This window comes from Athene noctua, chromosome 1, assembly GCF_965140245.1.
Source record: "Athene noctua chromosome 1, bAthNoc1.hap1.1, whole genome shotgun sequence".
NCBI lineage: Eukaryota > Metazoa > Chordata > Aves > Strigiformes > Strigidae > Athene > Athene noctua.
In genome coordinates this window covers 256,957,655-256,977,174 of record NC_134037.1, presented here as the reverse complement: position 1 = coordinate 256,977,174, position 19,520 = coordinate 256,957,655, and the positions used below count along the sequence as shown (strand labels likewise).

General features: G+C 41.0%; 1 long non-coding RNA gene across 2 annotated transcripts; it reads right to left on the bottom strand.

Annotated features, from left to right (window-relative positions):
- Nucleotides 1-4,510: 4,510 nt before the first annotated feature.
- On the bottom strand, nucleotides 4,511-18,170 carry LOC141965728 (uncharacterized). Of its 2 annotated transcripts, none has more exons than XR_012634503.1 (3): nucleotides 16,786-18,170; nucleotides 16,219-16,289; nucleotides 4,511-4,860 (listed from the first exon to the last, which is right to left on the bottom strand). It is a non-coding gene; the product is annotated as an uncharacterized LOC141965728 (long non-coding RNA). The 2 variants fall into 2 exon arrangements; XR_012634504.1 differs by lacking the exon at nucleotides 4,511-4,860 and adding an exon at nucleotides 5,633-9,446.
- Nucleotides 18,171-19,520: the final 1,350 nt, after the last annotated feature.

Here is a 19,520-nt window from a genome sequence, read left to right as displayed (position 1 = left end):
TACGAGAAGGCAGAGAGACTATGAACAGCAATGAGCCAGGATCAAAGGCTAAGGTTAGGTAGTGAAGAAACTCTTGAAGTCACATATTCTTGCCTTTGTCAATCTACACTAAATACCATGGCATAAAAACCAGATCTCTCGATATTTTGGACAATATTATCAAACCCAATATTTGGTATGTGGCTATAACACCCAAAGATGTGACAGTAGGCTTTCAGGAACCAAGTCTTTATTACACTGACTCTAACTAGCTGGGCTGCTGGTAAGAGCCTGAGCGCAGCAGCTTGTGCTCCTGGTGCTAAAGACTTGCTGAGTTCCCACAAAGGTTTGTGTAAACACTCAAAACCTCATGTTGTCACGGCAAGATAGTTACCGGTACCTGAGCTGACATGCCACCAACTCACCTTCTGAAATGACATCTTGGGGGGTCTTGGGAAACTGAAGGACTCAAAACCCAGATATATTTTACTCTGGCACTTCTGTGTCATCTTCAGCTACCCAGGCAGATGTTCATTACTGTTCTCTGTTACCTGTAACTGGGTGACATTTTGCTGGGCAAGGTTCTGAGTTGCTACAGAAACTGTCTCTGCAGATCCAATCAAGCAAGGCTCTAGTGACAAGACTTTCAGCAGGAACATAAATAATTCACATTTTTGCTGGCCTGCTCTCCATGCCTTCCCTACAAGCAGGCTGGTGGCTCAAGGGAAAGCAGCTGTGATTAGCTGGAACTCATCTCTAGGGAGTTAAAGGCATGTTTATTAAAGTATATTATATTTTCAAAACATTTTGCTTCAGAGCCTAATACTTTTTTGGAGAGAGGCAACACCAGTAAGCCTGTCTGCCAACTGTTTTTCAGAAAGATAACAGGGCAGACTCTTCATTTAACTAAACCCACTCCTAATATATCTCATCACACTCCACCAGTTGTCCCCCACTGCAGTACAGCCGCCAAGGAGGCAGCTGGCTTTCTGACTGATAAAGCACGGTCATGTAACACTGTGGAATTAACCTGGAAAAGATTGCCTGGTGTTTCAGATTTGTTTGGCCTTCTCTACCTGCGGGTAGCAGCAGCTGTTGGCACAGGTATCACTGGGTAACCGCAGCGGTGAAGGACTCACAACATTTAGGCTCTGTTTATGCACGGTGCTGGAACTACTTGTTGAAATTTCACATTAAGCTGTGTAACTACTAGAATACTTCTACAGATAAATTCAAGAGGATTCCCTCTGTACGAGTTGTAAACCCTTCTCACTCTGACTTTTGCCATCTGTACAAACTATCAGTCCAGTATTGATTCCATTCCCCCCTCAACCATGCTTCTGCTGTTCAGATCTGGGAGTTCAACTCTTCCTTGTGCAACAACAACATCCCACTTTACAATTATTTTCAATGAATATGGGATGGATGTCAATGACTATGGGATGGCCATCAATAAGTATGGGGTAGATGTCAAAGAATATGGGATAGATGAGAGTCTGCAGCAGCAAGCCAAGTTCTCATCCACTTGCCTAAGAACTTTGTGAGTAAATCCCATGTAATTAAACAGTATTTAGGTTGCATTTGTGTTTAACGTGACTGCAGCTAGTCTGGCCTCTGCTCAAGTCATGGACTGACCTTTTTGTTGTGTTACAGTGTGGTCTTATAAGAAGTACACTCTATGGTATGTAATCCATGTAAAAATAAAAAAGTCCTTTAGCACTTACATGACATTTGTCTTCTTCAGTGGTCAGCTGCATCTGCTGGAGTTTGTGGGTGCCAGATCACTGTACTGGGAACTGCCACCTGAATTACAGCCCCCCCTGCCTCCCCTGTCCCCATCACAGCTGGCTACAGGACATTCTGTATTTTTTGATGCTTCTGTGCATTGCACCAGCTTACTCAATATTTTGAAGTTGGCGTGGGAGAATGTATCTGCTTTTCCTCGGTCCCTTTTTAGAAATATTTTTAGCCTGCCAACTCTGTGGAGTAAACTATAAAGAGACTGAAAAGCTCTAGACTTCTGGTCATGGTCTCCACTCTGAACAGTGACAGCACATGGATCCATGTCAGGGTAAGGACCTATTCCAGCCATATCCACGCAACTGCCATTTCTGCCACAGAAAGCAGTTGCAGGGCATGACAGGTGGTGGAAGGTGTGTTGTGATCCGTTTTACTTCCCAGATCCGTTTGGGAAAACCAACTGCTGACCAGCTCCATCTCAGCTTGTATCTGTGCACCTGATCATTTATGCCTTAGTGTATGACTTTCCACTGGTCCCCACTGAGTTGTAGTCCTCAAAACATCACTCTGATTGTCATGTTTGTTTTGAATTTGAATCCTATCCTCCATTATAGCTACGGCCTCCACAGTTTTGCACTATTGGCAAATTTCATACATGTATTTTCTATTCCATCATCTGCACTGTTAGTGAAAACATTTAAAAAAGTAGGATAGTCCCCTGCAGTCAACTTTCTGAGTTGAAAATTTATGAAACCAGATTTGTACTGACCCTGTAGGAGTTTCAGCTAGTTTGTTTATGAGAATGTGCCATGAGACAAAAACTTCACTAAAGTCCATATATCTGATATCTACTGCTTCTTGCTTATCTATGAGACTTTTTAGCCTATCATAGAAAGAAACTGATTGCGGTTTCTACCTGATATAATCTCTACCTGATGAATCCATAGTAGCTGCTAGTCCTGTCCTTGCTATTTTCCAAATGCTTACAAATAACTTTTTATCTGCTTCAGATTGAAGGAACTGAAGATGGCTGGTCCTTAATTTGTTAGTTCCAAAGACCAAACCCATTAGATTCTGCTTTTTATTGACAATATTAAAGTTACACACCTTACATTAACACACTAGAAATGCTGGAAGTGTTTTACATAATGAATTTACAGCCTGCACAACTGCCTGCTCACAGTGAGTGAGGATCTGATTAGCAGAGAAGCATCTGATCTCTAACACTGTAAAAATCAATTTTTAAAAAATGCAATGCAAACACCAAGTTCTGAAAAGGAAGAGCTGTTCCTTTATGTCTTTATGGAAGCAGACTGAGACAGGGCCCTGCAGGTGCATCAACTCTGTTGTGCCCATGAATCACTGATAAGTATTTTCTGAGTACAGTTACACAACCAGTTTTGCACCAACCCTATAGGAGTTACAGCTGCTTTGCTTATGGGACTGTTATGTTAGACAAAAGCCCTACTGAAGTGGACATCTTCAGTGCTTTTTTTCCCTCTCCAAGTGGCTTCTTACCCATACAAGGATTTGATTGGTTCGATGAGATTTTTTTCAGATAAATTTATGTTGCCAATTGCTAATGTCGTTGTTACCTACTGCAGAATAAAAAAATAAAATTGAATGTTATGAAAGATTTGCAAGGGATTTTAAAAAAATATATGTATTCATTAAAAAAAAATAAATCAAGTTCCATATTTTCTTTAACAAAAGCACACTGTCCATCAGAAAATGCATGGTTCAACTTGAGATACAAAGTAGTTTTCCCCAAAGTCAGTAGATAAGGGGGGTGTGTTTCTTTCTAGCTCTTCAGTTAGATGAGAAGGAATTGAATTTGATACGGCTCCTCGGGGCATTTTTCTGGGAAGAAATGTGATTCCTGACTGAAAATCTCTTCTCACTTGCTTAGAAGTGTCAATTTTGGGGTCCAACTTACACTGCTAGCCCAGTGATAGCTTTGTATTGTGGTGAAAAATCTTTGTGTGTGTACTGTATTGCAAAAGGTTTCCAGCATTTCTCTTGAGAAGAAATTTGGTCTCAGGATGGCATTATAACTTACTTAACACAGCTGTGTTCCAGTAACACTCACAGGACCTTGAGTAGGTGCTAAAACCAGCCCCCTCTCTTTTCACACTCCCATGCTGGATGCCTTGCACTGCTATGCATCTCCCTACCAACACATCTTTTTCTTCTCTAATTTTCAGTCTGGACAAGAAAATGCATGCATGGGTCAGAAGACAATTATTTTTGCAGTGACCTGAGTTTGTGTGGTCATTAAATAAAATTGTTGCTGGCTCAACTGCAGAAACGCTTCCAAGAAACTAATTTATCTTTATCCCACCCTGGTCAGCCCTCCTGTGTAAAACAATATAAAAAAATACCAGACCGCAGCAGGCCAGACTCTGCAGCCACTTACACCGGAGTAACCATATAGAGGGTGGGGGGACAGCAGCATTATCAGCAAATTATCTCTTGTTATCCAGAATAAGCTTTTCCCTGATTCTCCAAACAGGATTTTCCTGTTACTGTGTGTGGGCTGGAAGATTTAAATACAGTCTGACTCTTCCTACTGCTATGATTGTAATTGTTTCCCAGAGATCTTTATGGATATTGAGTAAGGAGGCATAAACCTGCTCGGCAGAGTGGCATCAGTGTTCTGCAAACCCAGTCTTTCTAGCGGACAGCTGTCGCCATAGCAAAACAGCCAAGCAAGCAACCGCCCCCCTCAAACCTTTACATTAAGAAATAGTTTTTGACTTAAGCCTATTTTGTACCTTGTAAGAAGAAGATTAAAAGAATTAAAGAGAAACCAAGTGACCTGTCTAGTCCATTTAATATTAAGCATACGACACACAGCTGCTTCTTATACAGGGCCAGAATAATCAGAAGGGTATGATCATACACCTTTTATGCTGCTCTTGAAAGTATCCCCCCCCGCCACTCCGCAGACCCTACCTGAGGGCTCCTGCACAAGGGTCAGGTGAACCAGGCACTTCTTTCATCCGTGGTCTGAGCCCACCCTGCTCATCACATCAGTGCAACGGTGGCATGTTGATGTGGGGGATGTGGAGGGGACAGAGGATATGGTCTTGAAAGCAGGGCCCTGCAGCAGATCTGTGCCTGTCAGCCCGTTCTCCAAGGCTGCAAGACAAAGTGATAAAAGCACAATGACTTCTTTACATACTGGTGGTGCCTAAAGCCCTTGACTTTCCAGCTGAGCCCCCAGTAATGCCAAACTGAAGTGTAACCTTCTTAAGGACTCCACAGACAGCACAGAAAAACAACTCACTGGCTGGCCTAAGCAGGGATGTTTAGAGAAGTACTCAAAATGTTCTTCTTCAAGACCATCGTAAAAGCCCTGGGATAATTCCCAAGTGCTTTTACAATCCATTTGCTTGAGTTGCTAGCAGGGAAAACTCCCAACTAGTTTATCTGCATGCTGTAGGAACATACAGCTGCCCAATACCCGTCTGTTCACAGCACTGCGCTTGTCCAGAAAGTACTTACAGTAAATATTTGCAATCATAAACAATCCGTAATGAACTAACAAACTGTTCTCTTTACATCGGGGGCAGCTGGTAAATTGGGATATACTGTGAGAATCACCAATTGGAGAATGTGCCAAGTGAGGTGGGGATTGGGACAGGTTACTAGCCTGGTAATGATCAGTTCTTGCTTCGAGTTGGGTTTATATGAGGTAATACCATGTTTGGGTAGCTTGGCATTTAGACAAAGGGTGAAGGGAATGTATTTCTATGCCTAATTAACCACTTTATTGTTGTGAAAGGAGCCAGAATCTAGCCCCATAGTAAAACCAATCCTCAATAATCCATATATATATATATATATATGCTCTATATTTTATATGATTTAGGCTGCTATTTCAGTTAAGTCAATAAATTAGCAGATTCAAATTATCCAGTCACTAAGTTAACACAGCAGATAACCAGAATATATACATACTGATGAGCTGGTAAACTGCAGCAGAACTCAGCAGTAAGCAGCTGCATTAGTAGGTTGCTCATATAAAATCTTTTTAGATTCTTATCTGCTTTTTCTTCCTGTCAGCAGAAATTCTGACTTCTCCTTTTGTCCTTTTCCCCCTCGTTGCTTCCATCACAGGAATAAGGAAGTACACATGTACCTATTTGTTACACTATGTGAAAAATTACACATTAACACATAAATAAGTAGGGGGACAGAAATACGCTTTGTTCAAGCTCTGCATTTGTTATAAGGGGCCCCATGCTGAAAGCTTTGCAAAAGGATGAGCATTTAAAAGGGCAAAAATCAAACTGATTAATATAGCCCAACAAGTTAGACTCATACAGCACCTCAGCAGAGCTTTCTCCTTTGCCTTGCCCTTTTATTGCGCTTTACCTCTGTACTCACCTTGTGTAAATGTGAATGATCAGGAGAGCAACTTGATGCTTTCAGGCCAAAGTTTAACAAAGGGTTTAAATTCAAGTCACTATGTTCTGCAATTTACTCTTGCCTTTTAAGTTTGCAAATCAATACACTAAGCATAGGGTGGGGGAACAACATTTTCAGCAATTAACTAAGGAATTCACATTATAATCCTGCAAGACACCTAAAGGCAGGCACGTCCTAATTTTGGAGGTAATAAACATATATAATGATATTAGCACTATGGTAGAGTCAGCAGATCTTTGAGGTGGACCTACCTTCAGTCTTCCCTTGAAATAAATGTTCCAAACCACAAAGCTCTTAACTTCAGAAATCAGATTTTGTTAAAACATGAAGGAATACCTTTTTTAAAAAACTAGAGAACACTTCAAGTGAGGCAGAACAGAAACAGAAAGTTTCTAAATTAACTCCTTATGGGACAGGTCCTTTTTTACAAATGCTTCTCTCTGTCCCATCCCGCTTTAAAAATGGTTCACCCCACTCATTGTGCTTAGCTGTGCCAAAGAAAGTATCGCGTCCCCTTCCGCGGGTCCAACCATGGCTGCGGCATCCAAACAAGACAGAGGCAGCCTTCCTCCCTGGTGCCAAACACCACCCCGCATGTTTTACTACATATCATGTTCCAGGGAACAGGATGAATAGTAAAACTGAGCAGAACAGTACTACCCCTGCAGCCTGGAAGAGTAGGCCCAATGGCTGTGGCTGTTTTGCCCTGCAGCAGTCAGTTAGATGCCCCACGTAATTGCCTACTCTGTCTTGTTTCCAGCCTGCTGGGTATCCAGGTAAGTGTTCATTACAGGTGAATATATCTGGCAATTGTGTGTCTTGTGTCGCCTTACACAGGTGATGGAAGCAACAGAAGCAAATCCCTAGCACGTAAGCATATTTATAATTTATAAACAGCTACATTATTGCTAGATAGGTAACTATCATGGGGTTTTTTATCAGGGATGTTACAGCCCGTGTAATGTAAGGGATGTAGGTAGTTGCTTTGGAAACAGACACAAGAGGCTGGTGATTTCACACCAGAGCTTCTGTATGCCTTCAGTTTGTGACCCAGGTTGCAGTCTAATGAAGTGAACGCATTTTGTGTCCCATGCACAGGTGGCATAAAAAGGGAGAGTGCACAAACATGAATCTCACAGAGCACATTACTTACCTAATTTACTTACAGTTTCACCAAACTGATTAAAACCAAAGCAATGCTCTACATTTTATATGATTTAGGCTGCAATTTCAGTTAAGTCAATAAATTAGCACATTCAAATTATCCAGTCACCAAGTTAACACAGCAGATAACCAGATTACAGAATGAAAGAAGTAATTCTTTCTTTTACCCTTATCGTGGAATTTAATGAAGGTCTAGTTTTCCTTTAACCAGAAAGCCCAGCTACTATTTAGTTAATAGTTTATTGACATAGTTAACATGTCACTGGAGGACCCTGTCATTACTGGGCATAGGTGGCTTGTTGAATAGTAAGTGTATATTTTGGTCTTAGGCCAGTTACATGATCCAAGCAGACAAGACCTGTACCCATGCTCAGCCCAACAAAGTACAGTTATAAAAACCCTGTGCCACATCTTTAAATCTCCCTGTTAGTACGTTAGCAGTTCCACATTGTTCTTTGTTATCATTATGCAGTAACACAAAATATTTTCAAGATTTAACATGTAGATGATGGTTGAATCATCTCCAACAGCAGTTTTCAAATAGCACTGTTTTTTTCACTGAGAACATACCAGTGACAGAGTGCTTTCCATTTTTAGCAATTGTAAAAGATACAGTTCACCCTCCTCTCTGGCTGTGGCTTAATGACAGAGTAAATCCAACATTAGGATCCTTAGTATCAGACCAGATATACCATAACCCACTATCCAAGGTGTAGATCCAGCTTTTACTCATGCTGCCAGTTAAAATTTCTCTAAAAGTTTCACTGATTTCATACTGACACGCTTAATGTGATTACAGCTACTGCTCTCTCTGTGCCATTGTCACTTTATGTTAGATCAGCTATCAGCTACCAGCTGTTATAAAACTCCTATGAACTCCATACCATAGATACTCAATTCAGTGGAAATGTGGTCGCATGCCCACTCCTAACTGGAACCAAAGCATATGTTTGGGGATACACTAGTGCATGGATCCAGTAATAAAAATGTTGGAAGCAGCCTCACACACACACTGCACGCATACTAAAACCAAGACATGCTTTCACTGAGAAAAACTTAAAAAGCTCAAGCAGCTGTTTAATTTCTTAGGACCTCTCTCCTTAGTCTGGGATTTTACCAAATTAGGTGTTCTTTCATAAGGGTGAAAGGCAGCATGTGTCAGGGTCTTGGTTGTGAAAACTTAGCACTGAATTCTGGCTGAGATTGCAAATGCAAGACCTACATCAGTATCATTTTTTTGTATATAAAAATAATTAAAATTTCTTCAGCACAGTATCTCCTTAGATCCCTTTTTTTCTTATCAGTCGCTGTCATGTTCTCAGCATTTTTAAAGCACTCCGGATTTTTACTGTGAAGGAGTAAGAAGAAGTAATAAGAGCTCACAGCTCATCTTGTTAGCTTTTGACCTAAAAAACACAAGGCTATTTGGCATTTTATAAAAGGACATTCCACTCATAGCTAAATTTTCTTGTTCCAGTTATCAAGGGGCTTTTAGAAAGCCTCCCATGTTCTTCTGTGTGTGTGAGTGAATATTTAGGTTTGGGAAGACAGCGTACACTATCAGTTGTGCTTGCAGTGTCTCAGGGAAGAGTGAGGAGTAGAAACAGTAGGACAGAAGGCATCATCACTGCTTTAAGTCAGTTCTTGGACTCCTGGCTACTTGTGTTCAGTTTGATTTCTGAAAGATCTCTGTGTACTGCTTAGCATCTCCACTGCTTTAAAACTGACCTTTGTGTATTAAAAAAAGCACCATTTTTCATACACTAAAGTTTTACACTGTTGATTTGTCTTGAAAGACTGACATGTCTGCCCTGAGCCACCCATGACCAGTAGACAGAAAGGCAGTGAGTGATATTTCCATGTGCTGTTGTACCAATATGTATTTCCTTCATCATAGAAGCTGCAGCACGTATTGATTCAGTAGAAAAACAGATCTTGCAATAACTGCAAGGACTTCTAATCATTACAGTCCCAGGTGGTTTTAATGCTTGTCTTAGTTCAACTCAATATAATGACTGGAGTTTAAATAGCATGTGCATAGATGTTGTTACTATAGTAAATCTCTTTCCCTTGCCTTCTCACATGATGTAATATCTTCTTAGCACGGCTGCAAGGCACAGACAAGACATCTGCAGGAAAGAGCAGAGCGTGTTTTGCTGATAAGAAGCTACTTTTTGAAACAGAAATAGCCCCTCCTCCAAGCATGTGTTCTCTTCAAACGTGTCACAATTTCCGTTACTAAAGTCCATCCTGTCAATTCCTTCCTTGTTGATTTTGGTAAAAGTTCATCCAAATCAAGTAAGTGATGACAAACCCCTGCTGAAAGTAAGATTCCACTGGGAACACTGAGCATAGCAATTAAAATGTCCCACAAGAAAAACCATCATGTCACATCTGTATTTTCCTCGTCAAAGATTTTGCAAAATGCTGTGCCTTGATGAAGCACCTGTAAATTGTCAATATCCAAAGGCACTGCATTTCAAATCTGGAAAACTGTTGGCCTTTACCTCACTGATGTCATTTAGCTTGTTCTATCTTCTTTTCTCTTTCTTTATGGGATATTATCTAAAAAAGACTTGGTTCTAGGAAGACACAATGGCTCTACAACTGGCACACAGATTACGTGTGAGTTCACACTGTATCATCTGGATGCAGTGACAGGCAAGACCAATAACTGACTTATGATACTGTCCAAGAGATGAACAGGAATGTCTCGCTGGCAGAAAGGAATTAACAACAACATAGCTCTGTGGTTTCCAGCTATTTGTCAGCACACCCATCACTGTGTAGCTGCTGAATATGCAGCTCTTTAGCCAATGTTTTCAAAGTTAAACTAAACTAGGCCACCCTGAATAAGAAAGAGCATCCAACCTGCTTTACCTAAGACCCTGCTATATTATGTAGAGAAAGGATCCAACTGTAAGAACCTGATGAAAGAACTTATGTTCTGTTTTCAGACATTTCAGCCCTTGAAGGGTCAGATGTCATACTGCTGAGATTTTAGTAGCATTAGGGGCTCACTCCCAAAGGCAGTGAAATACAATCTGGTGGAGTACTGCAGTATCTGCCTTCCAGCTGAAACCAGAACTTCCTGGGCCCCTGGGCTTATTAAGCTATGGGAAGGGAGTTAGGTGCCTTGGCATGCCACACAAAACAGTCTTCTTGTTGGGGAAGAAACCACTTCAAGTCAATATGCCAGGTGGGAAGCTCCCTGTAAGATGCTGGAGAAACTGGAGACAGGAGTGTTTATTGCCATGACTCACTCAAGGCATAGAGTTAAGGCATACAAACAAATCACTGCAAGTCCTACAAAACCAGAAGGGTTTGTACAGATGGCAGAAGAGATCTTTATAGGGGACTGTGATCCATTGAGGCAGGTTTTCATAGGCAAATAGACTTTTGGATGGCAGGGTTTTGTTACTACACAAAGAAATAGAAGTCTTCATTTTAGCAGACAGAACCAAAACCCTGTTAGGAGTTGAACTAGATTGCAAGAGTAAAGGCATCAATGAATACAATACCACAGATGTGAATGAAATTGGTCTTGATAACTACAGACCTGAAATATGGTTTTAGGACATTCTTTATAGCTTGCTTGGCTCCGTTTAACAAAGCAAAAAATCATACTTATCAAGATGGTATTAGAGCATGATCTTCCCACACTTAACCTCTCTGTATAGATGGTCATCATACTGAAAAACAAAAGCAAACCAGAATTTGCCTCCTCCATGAAAAGGTTAAGGTCTAAATCGCTAACATAATTTAACCTCGCTTTAGGGAATCAAAACCTAGAGATTGCAGTGAATGCAAGTACTTAATCCAAAAATCAAGAATTCATTAATTTAACCCAAATTACACACAGCTCATCTTTTTAGCAATTTATAATTCAGATTAACAGTAATGTAGCTCAAACCTTTTCCCTAGGAAAAGGCAGTAATTAATCCAAAACTGATAAAACTGAGACTAGTTCAAGTAAAACCTGTTGTCCACTATCATCAGTCCAAATCCTAGGGGACAGGCAGCAAACAACAAGGAGCCTGTACAGGGAAGGCTAAAGGGTTAGAGATGACTCAATATGTCACTGCATCACTGCAAACAGGAAGAGGCTATTTCATAAATCATGGGTCATCTCCATAACTGGAAAGCCCATATGTACACTAACAGGTCATTACAACAAGGAATCACACACACAATTTTCCATATTAACCTCGAGCAGAGCGTAATTGCTGGGCACACTTAAATCCTGCAGAAAGCTCTATGCAGTCCGGTGGAGACTGGAAACTGCTCTGGAAGAGGCACAGCATATGCTGGTGTCATGAATACACTCCTGTATCTACAATAACCTTGTCTTATCCTCCTGACCCTGTTCCTCTAATCCTTTTATCATTCCCATGACATTTCTCTGTGTTCAAATATATCAAACACCATTCTTGCATTGTGAATACAGTTTTGGAAACTGGTTCAAAAGGCTTCATCCCTGCAGAAGAGGAGGATGCCAATCCTACTCATGTGTGTGTTTAGTATTGCCTGTTTTGTGGAAGGGAAAGCCAGAGCTTATCTGCTGTTTGTAGCCATTATGGAAGATGCCTCTTCAGTCTTTTGCTTGAATTGGTCACTAGGTTGCTCTATTTCTGCAGAGAGGAATGTTACCTACTTTAGAAGTACCAAGGCCTCATCTGTGCTATACTTCTGAAACAGTTAAAAATGAAGGCTGCTGGTACTCAGGTTTTTCAAAATTAAAGAACTTCAGATAGGAATTCATTTTTGAAAACGGGTTCCGATTGGTAAATAAACTGAAATTAAAGACAGGAATTTTTGACTTGTTCAAACCTTTAAAAACGACTTAAATATGTGTAGGCAAATTCTCAACAGAATATCTAGCACAGAATACAAATCACTATATATTAGAACATGATAAATTTGCCATCATCACTTACTACTACCTTTTATTATGAACAGCTCCCTAACAGATCTGCAGTCAACGACAGCCTGAACTACTTATCTCATGCTCATGCAATTGCTCTCATGTGGAATTCCACTGATTTCAGAAAAGTTAATGACTATCTACTAATTATACAAGTAACTGTCATACTTTATGCCACTGGATGTGAAATCAGATCCATAAAATCTGTTAGGTGTCTACAGACCTTTAAAGAGGATGCAGAGTATTACCCAATAATAGTAACACCACCCTGTAGACACAGTGGGTAAGATGTGTCTCAGCTAGATGTGCAGGTTTAACTTTGAGCTAGTCTAACCTCTGCTCCCTCTGTAGTCAACAGAAAGGAACAGGCATCTCAAGAGACAAATTAGTCTCCCTGAAACACAAGCATGAGAATTGAGCCCCTTCCTGCATAATAGTTACACAATTAACTGTCACACACAGTGGGACTCTGCATGAGTTTGGGATCAGGCTCCTGCTAGCTTGTGTTCTGTAACCTTAGATACCTACATTAGGATAAGGGGTACTGAAATCAGCCTTGGGATGTGTGCAGTCCTCTCCACAGAGTCTAAGGAAAGCCTAAGCACAGAATGGGCATTTGTTCAGTGTCTGAAGTTCAGCAAGATGAATTCCATTCACTATTAGTGTCTTAAGTTTCAATCCCTAATAAATGCTATAACACTGACAGCTTTTCACAAAGTTATTTTTCAAATACTTGGGTCCTAGACTGAAATAGTTCCCAATCAAGAGTAACATTATCCCAAACCTGATTTTGTAAATGTAATTATGTTTGGTTATTCTCATCTGGAAGAATAACGACAAAGTAAAATAAACACAGAGGAAAACCTCAAATGAAAATCTATTAAATGCTTAATTTCTTACAATTACTAACTGAAGATAAATGGAGGATTAGGAAATAAAGGAAGCACTAAGGCCACCATGCTCAATATTCAGCCTGTAAATTGTTTAAAGCAATGTATAAATGGTCTTACAGCCACCCTCTGCTGGTAGAGACCCACAAGTACAGTGGACTGGCAGCTAGAGCAGCCTCTCATTTCAAACCTAGCAGAGATCAACACCTCTGTGGCGCATCTTGCAGCACCATGTAGTATTTGGCTACCCTGAAGACTCAGAGGTGTGATCGAGTGATGGGGAGCTGGAGGGACCCAGACACCCTCTCTGCCCGTTAGCAGTACAGGGTGCCAGGGGGTCTGCAGTCAGAGAACTGCCATTCCCTCACTCCCCCTGCAGCTGCATCCAGCCCAGCTGCATCCAGAGAAGACTCTGTGATAGGGGAGAAGACACAAAGGGAAAGATTTGACTGCTAACACGATCCATGTTCTCTTTGCTGCTTTGTAGGCAAAACAGATGGGCTAGTAAACCACAAACCCTGCCTGAACGTTGACTGTATAAGCACATGCATGCTTTCATTTTATTTAAAATAAAATTTAAATATAATGTTCATGTTCTGAAAAATCAGGGCTTCCTTTATGATTTTTACTGTTTTCTAAAGAAGCAACACAAGACCACTTTACACCTTAAGACTTAGAAACGTGAACATATCCAATGATGCCACAGACTATGGAAACAGATGAGTAGTTAAAACTATTTAAAGAAGTTACATTTTATCTACAGATGGCTTCCAATAAAATCTTTTTTGGGATAGTGGTAGTTGGCCACACTTATTAGTGCATTAAAATGGGGAGAACCCTACAGAGGTAGTGTGAAGTATTTGATTCTCCTCTTTAAAATGTCAACTAGTTTTCTAAGGGATAATAGTTTTTAGACAGAACACTGTAGGCATAATATTGTAAGAAGGGATGAACTTGCTCAGCCTGCTGACAAATTTTTGCACTATTGTATTGTCGCAACTGGTTGGTTCCCAGCAATACCATGGTTCTGCATCTTCCCTGGGTACCTGCAAAATGGCATTTCTGTCTTTGACGTATATTTGAGGCAACTGGCTATAGAGATCTATTTAGCCTCAGGTGTCATCAGTTTAGGAAATGGAAGGTGCTACTTTAAATTTTTAAAATGCAAGTGTTAAAAATATGAAACTCAGCACATGAACAGCACTTCTCATCTACCTTTTAAGTGCTACTAGAGCTCTTCCCCCTCCCCCCCTCCCAAGATTCAGTGGGAACTAGAGGAAATATTTTGTCCCAGAGATAAGAGATGCTGGATTAGCAACTGCCAGATATTAACAGATGTCTTCCAGTGCAACACATGGTCCCGAGGTATAAATTATTTGCCCAATGAATGTACTAGAAGAGGATCTAGGTCTTCTGAAGTTTAAGCTCAGTAACTCTTGTGATTTATGACCCAATTTTAACATTTGTTATTAAAATATTCCTGACTTATCTAATGTGGATACATGCAGCTGTAATGTGAAACATGACAGAAATGCCACTTAAATGCCTTTGCATAAAAATGTTCATATTTGTACAAAATGGAGAAATGTAATTAAGTTACATGGAACATGTAGGGATGCTCTGGGGCTGAAACATCTGCTAAAAAAATGGAAACAAGTTAAACATGTTCTTCCCATCAATATCTGCTCTGAAGGACCCTTGGAAAAAGTGTAGAGCCACTTTCACATTGTGAACTCATCGGGGTCTTCTTACTTAGCAGAGGATTTCAGAACCCTAATGCAAGATTACCATGATAGGGCCATGAAAGAATATTTGATCCTGGTACCACTAAAGAGAGGACCAAGCCACATAACGTGCTTTGTGAAATTTTGCAGAAGTCACACTCAAGACTCTACATAAAGATTTCTTGCACCTTGTACACAACATCCCCCTTGTTACACACTACATAAAGGACATGAAAAAAGTTCATCTGATGGCACACCAAGACACATCCACATTCTGTATCTAAAGACTGCTTGTGCTAAAGGGCCATATTAGAGCAGCTGTTTTCAAACAAGAATGGGAATGAGCTTCAGGAAGGGGGCACGGAAGCTATGAGGACAGAAAGGGACAAAGGCAGAAGACAGCACCTCTTGCTGATGGCCCCTCACCACCTCCACCATAGGGTGCTGCTGTTCCACCACCCAGGGCAGGGGATGGATGGAGGGCAGCATCTGACCAGACCCCTGCACCAGCTCTGGGGCTGTTCTGGACAACCCAATAGGCAAGAAGGAAAGAAGGGAGCTGTTTCCTCCAAGCTTTTTTTTTTCTGCTTTATAATGATGGGATGCAATAGTTGGAATTTTGCAGTCACCAGAATTACCAGCTCCACACAGCTGAACAAACAGGGAATTATCCTAGGGCTTCTCACACACATCAGGGCATAAACTACAGATCGAACACTGAGTGTGATGTACTAGGTATAGGTGACAAGGAGACACTACAGAAAAGGAAAAAAAAACAAAGCTTGGAAAGCCTGTGTGTTGGAAAAACCTTCCTTAACACCTGTGTTATTGGCTAGAAAAAAAAAAAAGGTGACCAAAACCAAATGCCATTTGTGGATGGTGGACATGAGTAAAGTGATGCTTTGCATGCCCCGCTGTGTCACTGCCCAGTAGTAAATTCAGGGAGACTGGGGTAGCCATCCCTTTGCATCCCACAGAGGTGAACATCACCTGGAGGTTGTGCACATGAAGTACTACCATAGCACAGCGAAAGTTCAGAGTGCATGTTTCCTTCGGGAGGAGTAACACTGGTAAGTCAGCTGCACCCGGGAAGCAGGTCCACCCACACCCGAGAGCATGACTGAATGCTAGAGAGGCAGGCGTATTCCAAACCCAGGATCTTGGCTGTCATGACTCGTACCTATATTTACCTTCAGATAACAGAGAACTGACTATAGCAAAAGGCTAGGATATTTGAGATACTGTCAAACCCATGTGAATGAGGCTGCAATGCCACTCAGAATGAATGGCAGCAATGTTATCCATTCTGGAGAGCCACAACACTTAAGTGTTGACAGAAACTTGTGAGAGACCCCACACATACCTGCTTCCGTGGCCAAGCATGTCACATGCTTCAGTACTCATGACACGGGTAATCCACAACCAAATAACCTCCTTAAGGATGAGAGTTTAAGAGACAGATATGATTAGAAATTTTAACAGAACAAGAGAATTCGCACAAACTGTATTTCACAGAATCATTAGGTTGGAAAATACCTTGGAGATCAACCATATTTGTTGGGGACCAGACTGTTATGCTGGATCTGGTCTCAAGAGGAAACAGCTACTCCATCCCAGGAGTCTGCTGGCAACACAGAGCTCCTCTATTTTTCTGATTGCCCTGGCTTAATTTATATTTTATAAAATATAAATTTATTATTTTTATATATATACAATAAATTGTTAATGTAGGAATATAATGTATGCAAATGTATTTAAATATATACATTTTAAGATACATATATATTCCCAGGTATGTATTTATAAATACATTTACACTTTTAAAATATTTATATTGTAGAAATTAAAAATATTCATTACTTATAATGAAGAGTAAGCAAATTAATTTCTTTTCATTAGACCTACTAAAATAAACTCTTTCTTCACCCACTTGTTTTCCAGGAGGTAGCACTGGGACAGCGGTTGCTCCAGTCACAATCTACCCTGGAGATGAGGGAGCTTTCAGTGGTCAGGAACCTGCAGACACCTAAATGGATCTCATGATAGGAGCTAGTAAATCATGACTGCCCTTCATCCCTGGTGAGACGTAGGACCCACTTCGCAGTGCAACACCCTCCTGCCAGTTCACCTGAGGACTGCATCTCCCTCAACCTTTCTAGAAAAACAAATGAGAAGTAAACAGCAATAATCTCTTAGGGGATGCAATTACTATTTTAGCTGACATTTGCTAAAGCAGAGCAAGCCACTGCACATGTCACTATGAAACCGCTGCCACCACATCATCCTCATCGAAGACTTCACCATTATCAGAATGGAGGCTGTTAATCGTATTTGCATCGTGAAGAGTTCATGGTAGCAAAGCTGACTTCACTCATATCAGGAGCACTGCAAAAACACTGAACTGGAAAACTGAGATTGGACTTTTAAGCTAACATATGTGAAACATTTTAGTACCTAATTCTTTTTTTTTTTTTTTTTTTGCAGATGTACTCTGCCATTAAATATAAAAAGGGATATTTGGCTGTGTGTGCAGGGGTAACATACAACGCCCTAACTGTAATTAGTTCCATCATAAGAGAATGTATCAGTACTCCCTGTGACAGTGAAACCCCCCCAAACTGAAGAGGAAAACTCCTCCACATTTTATTCCAGTTTGCTTCTCCCGCCGGGATTTGTCTGGACCACGCCTAGCAATCACCAGTGCTGCTTACAGACATCAGGGTTTCTCAACCTGCTGCTGCCTGGTCAGGCGGCTACACGCAGCAAAACATTTGGCTGGGTCATGAGAACTAAAGTAGAAAAACATGGTTAACAAAAGCATCAATGTGCACAAGGGACACCCTGCTGCTGCTGCTCCTCCCCCACAAAATAAACTGCAGCCTTAGATGCACGATTTGGAGACCAAGGCTTCAGCAACAAGACCAAGAATTTCTGACTTCTGCTGTGCACCTGGCCATATTGCAAATGCTCTAAACCAGCTCACTAACCTGATCCAGGTTTTACAAAGCCGCACAACGGCAAACCTCCTCTGCTTCCACCTGGAGCCATAAAAAAGCATACATAGGGCAGGGAGTGTCCGTTAACACCCCGATTAAGACACCGATAGCTCACTATGCTGCACCAGATAGTTGTGTTGGCATGAAAAAGAATGGTGTACTGTGGCACAGGAAGCCCAAGAGGCGAAATATAATGCCAAACTCCAATGTCACCACAGCTGCTGCATCATGCAACTGTATTTTCTGACAGTTTAAAGCAGGCAGCTCAGGTAATACACCTCCCAGGAATGCATGCCCAAAAAGGCTCTACTGGATACGAAACAACTCTTACGTGCATGAATCCAGAACCTGAGGAAAAGACTCTACTTTGAGCAAGGTAAATAGCCATCTTCTCACCTCTATGTTGTTTTGAGAAGCCTCTCCTATATTGCAGCGTCAGACCTATTAAGACATGAAAAAAGTATCTTTCTCACCTTGAGGACTTCTGCGTGCAGAAAAGCAAGACTTGTAAGATTCTGGGTCGTGCAAATCGGTAGGTAAAGTGATCAATCCTAGCATGTCCTTTCTTAAGTCTGCAAGAGCAGCATTAACGCTGTTTTTTTCATAAAGTCGTGGAACAGTAAACCAGAGGCTGTAAGAGTAGCCATTGAATTCATCCTGAGGAAGCAGGCTTGTGTAAACCTGACCTATGTGGACTGGGGCCAAGACATAAAGGTTAGCTGCTTACCAGCAGTCCACTAAATTGTATCCTTAGGATACTGCATGACAGAACTGAGCAAGTGAAACCATGTGAGTGGAAACTTGGCCAGGAACCTAAGATAGTTGTTCCCAGTTTTCCAAGAAGAGGTATTTGCAGAGAAACAGCAAAAGACAAACAAATAACCGGGTGGTAGGTAAGAGCCAACCAGCGATAATGTACAGAAAAGCTAAGAGTGTGGGTAAACAACAGAGTCCAAGGCAAGGAAGAGAGAAAATCCAAGAAATTCTGGCACAGGAGATACTATCAAATGACGCTCTCACTGGAGTTGTACTTTTTCCACAGTGAAGCATTACTTACCCAAAAGGAAGTGGTTTGTGTGCAATACTGTCATTTAGGTACTCACACTGCCAAAACTTGCTTCCTATATGATTCAGCTTAAAATACAACATATATTTTGTACCACTGCATCCAAATAGATGGAGAACCTGAGAACACTAGCATGCATTATCTATTTAGTTGCAGGACTTCCTTAGAAAATAAATAATGGTGCATAATTTCACAAAATTCCAGTTGTTAAAATTAATTTTTTACCTCTGGTTATGGCTTGCACATTCTCCAACTCTTTTCCCCTACAAACTTCACCAAAACAAGACAAGTGTTGGAAGTCTGCCATAACTGAATGTTCACGTTACCTTTGTCACACCATTCATCATTTGCCAAAACATATTATAGCCACAAAGATATTTTTAGCGGGCTGTTAATTTCAGTAGTTTATGTTGACCCTTCCAACAAATTCCCTGCTGCCTTTTTTTTTTTTTTTTAAGGAGTAAGAGCTAGTACCATGCTTGAGGATGTCAGCTCACAGACTGCTTGTCTGCAAGATGTGCACATCAGCTGAGCAGTATCAGTTACCAACTCAGTTTTACCACTTACACAACAAAAAGGGACCTTTCCAGGATTAGTGGCAAA